The 3936-nt window shown below is 40.3% G+C and overlaps 1 long non-coding RNA gene across 1 annotated transcript; it reads left to right on the forward strand.

Annotated features, from left to right (window-relative positions):
- Positions 1–6: 6 nt before the first annotated feature.
- On the forward strand, positions 7–1718 carry LOC112550489. The gene is made up of 2 exons (XR_003094363.1): positions 7–1182; positions 1582–1718. It is a non-coding gene; the product is annotated as an uncharacterized LOC112550489 (long non-coding RNA).
- The last annotated feature ends 2218 nt before the right edge of the window (positions 1719–3936 follow it).

The raw sequence follows: 3936 nt of genomic DNA on the forward strand, positions 1-3936 counted from the left end.
ACTCCTCTGGCTTCCTTAGAAATTTGCTACTGTAAAGAAAGAGAAACTGAAAGTAGAGCAAAATCAAACCTAAGCCTGTGAAGTGAGGATGCCCTGGAAATATTGAACTTTGAAGCAGTTGTTTTGCTCATATTTTCCTGTCCTTTTCCCCCCCTCCACCTAAACAATAATTTAATGTCAGATTCTTTGATAGTTTTAGATTTGTCCTATTTTCCACTTGCATGAAAATATGCCTTGACAAGATTGTCACATGGTCACGTTACTTTTAACTGGCTCACAAAAAGAAAATGCTATACTGTACATATTAAGTTAAAGAAGTATAGGTATCTAAACTTAACTTGGGTAAACTCCACATTTTTTTCTCCTCAATTAAAGATTAGCCATTGGAGGGCATGGATGTAATGCCACATAAATTAAGTTCGGTATATCCATAGCAGTTCTGAAAAGCTCCAAACAATTTTTGCTCTAACTTCTCTTACTATAGCTCAGGAATATATAGCATGTGTTCACTTATTGTAAGGTGGTGCTTCTGTCTTTTAATTTGCATTTTCTGTTTGGGTCCAGCCAAAACGAAAATAACTTTCAATAAGAGTAATTAAAAAAAAAATGTTTTTAAAATACAATATTCAAACAATCGGAGTTTATTTTACCACGTTTTCCAAAGAAATATCTTTTTGGGTGGTGGCTTTATAGAAAACAATATTTTTTCCAATTATTGGATTAATGTTAAATTATGTGCTAAGACTTGAGAATTTTTCTTCTTTGAAAAGCTATTTTTGGCTTGACTTCTGAAGGAAATTTACAACAGACAGACCAGCTATTAGGAATCTCTAATGGAAAAGTCCAGGCCATTTCCTTTATCAATCATATGCTAGAAGCAGTTACATTTTAATGTTGTAATAGAAAGAAAAAACATACTAATCTAGTCTGGACTTGTTTTTCAAGTAAATATTTTTATTAAAAACAAAATTGCACAAATAGTTCCAATCATATTATGCCCTGTTGCAGGTGGCTTTGACTGTAAATTTAGGTTGAAATATTTATTTGTTTTAATACCTTTTTACATAAGCATCACAGTAATAGATGAACGTTGCATACATATTAACTGCCTATTATACATTTTGTTTTCTTTTATGCAAATAGTTCCTGTTTACAATGTGGCATGTTTCAATGAAGAATCAGGTAAACCAATTAAATCACCCACAGTGGTGCGATATAAAAACTGATTTGTAGCTATATGATAATGTACTTTATTTGTCAGAGTAGTAGAGAGACTCATACTTCAGATTTGATTCAATATACTAGGCAAAACTATTTGCAAATTATAAGAGGAGGTAAGATTGATTTATGGTGCCTTTATCTGTTCCTGTTAATGGAATAGATAATGCTTGTTTTATATTTTTTTTTTTCAAGAGCAAACCATGTGCATTTTGTTATGTTACCTTTTTTGATGTGAATTTCAAGACAGAGAGAGCATAATGTGCGTTTTCTGCATTGGGTATAGAAAGCTGTATGACTTATGGAAGAACAAACTACAGCTTGTGAACACCCACTAATGATTGCTTTTTCATTTTTCTCAAGATGTGACAAAGGACAGATTTTGCCTGGAGAGTTCTTTGACACATTGTGTGTAATATTGCTTTTGTTGTAAGCTTTCTGTTTCAAAGAAAGCAGTCATGTTCTATATGTAAATTATGTGAATAAATAATTTTATATCACTTTGTGTTTGGTATTGAATATTTAAGCATCAAGGGTGGTGGGGAGAATCATGTTCCCAGGCCCTTCTGAAAGTGTTCAGGCTTTTAGTGCATACTGTACACTCATGCACAGAATCCTTTTGGAGCATTGGACCTCTGCTACAGTGGTTCTAAAATGATATTGCACTTGGCTTAAAACTCAATATAGGGAGATGAGGATAACTGCAATCTTTTAAAAGGACTTCTAGCTGTGAAATTCTTGTGTGAAAAAGGCTTTCTTAAGCGTTAGCATACTGAATTATCAAAGCTATAGCCATATTATATTTACATGATTAGTTCCTTCAAGCCCTGCACCAGTTATAGTGTGGCATTTGACATCACAATCATTTTTATAGCAAGTGTTATGCAGTATTTTTCATCAGGGTCAAAATTAAAAAAACTTCATTCAAACACTTTCAATAATAAATACTAGTGATTATGTATTTACTTCTTTCACAGTATAAAATCACTTCAACTTGCACACTACAAGGAGCAAACTGCAGCATTTCTTCTTGAAAATTAGGAATAACTGCATTCCATAAAGCTACACTAATAGTGGAAGGGGAAGTATGCAATAACTGCATATCAACATCTGCACTCAGCAGTGTCCCTTGTTGCAACTGGGCATCTGTTAGTCTGGTAAATATTGGTTTCCAATGGAGATTCAAATTAAAACCTTGAGTAACCCATAGGTATTTGTTTAGTTTGTTGTGATACAGGAATCATTATTAATAATGTAAAGTAGTAAGTAGTGAAGAACAAGTTTGCATTGAATGGTCTAAAGCAGGAATTCTCAATCAGGGTGCCTTGAGACCCTTTCAAGGGTGCCACACAATATTGGCACAGTTTAGTGTGCAAATGTGATTAACAAGATAAACCCAAATATCCTGCCCTGTTGAGCTTTTGGAGTTCTTTGCAGCAGAAGAATTACTGTTTTTTTTGTAATTCAAAAAAGAATGATAACTAAGGGCTGATGTTTTCTAAGGGCTCCCTTGAGACTACTGGGTTTTGCCTTGAGTCTAGGAAGACCCTTAAGAACCAGTGCTCTAGTTTTACTTCTGAGTGGGCCCATCTACGTGAGACTTTTACTATATGCTAATGAATTCCACAGTAAAACATAGCATGTGTACATGTGTGCCCCTATTATGCTGGAGTAAACTATTTAAATATAAGTACTGTCTTGCTGCTGTGTGGTTTTTGGTTTTTGTGGGTTTTTTGTTTTTTTTTTTACTCTGCAGCAGCCATGTGCAGACACTGTCCTGGCTGGCTGGGGCACAAGGGTGCTTCAGTTCAGGGGCTGCCTGCCAGCTAGCCACACACTGAAGCACCCTCGTGCCCCAGGGAGCCCCTCCAAAGTGGGCTACATGTTTACTAATGTGCAATAGTTACTGCACATTTAATTCAGTCTTTGCTTAATCAAGTACTAACTAAATGCGCAGTAACTAGTTACCATGAATGGCACGTGCCCCTGGTGGCTGGGGGGGCACGGCGGCGGGAGTAAGCTGGGGAGCTCCCAGACGCTGCTGGCACTGTCAGCAGCGGGGAGGGGGGTGGCAAGCGCTGACCAAAGGTCGAAGACCACCCGCGGCCACTGGGGAACCAGTGGGGTGCACATGCACCCCCTATGTCACCCCTGAGACTTACTGTACAGTAGCACCTGCAAACACCTTTTTAGTGACACTACTGCACAGTGTTGGTAGGTTTCTGTGCATTAAGCATCTCGCGTAGAGCTGCCCACCATGTTGGGCCAAGGGGAACAGCCCCAGACTGGCAGGCTGACCCCTCCCCAGGCCCCTGCCCGTTGGCTCAATGTGGTGTAGTCCCGGGCACAAGTGTAAACGGTGCCCCTGGGAGCAAGAAACTCGGTCGTAATAAGCACTGGAGTTTAGTGTTGCCCAAATGTGGACGTGCACAGCTAACATGCAATACACCTGTGAGAAGCACAAGGCGGGCCAGGAGGAGCGTCTAAAGCAGGTTGCTAAGGAAAACAGTGTGTCCCAGGTCGGTGGCTCCTGGCCCCTCTGTCCCGCGCGAGGCTCGGCTCGGCTCCTTCCTTCACCGCAGAAAAAAGCGCCAGGGGCCGCTCGGCACGGGCAGGGGCAGGCCTCACCCAGCCGGGCAGGGAGGCGTCGACCCTGTGGACTCCTGACTGATCCCGGGATCGCGGGCGGCGCCGGCCCGTCCTTCGGCCGGTCTCCCA

The sequence above is a fragment of the Alligator sinensis genome, unplaced genomic scaffold (genome assembly GCF_000455745.1).
Source record: "Alligator sinensis unplaced genomic scaffold, ASM45574v1 scaffold274_1, whole genome shotgun sequence".
In the NCBI taxonomy this organism is placed as follows: Eukaryota; Metazoa; Chordata; order Crocodylia; family Alligatoridae; genus Alligator; species Alligator sinensis.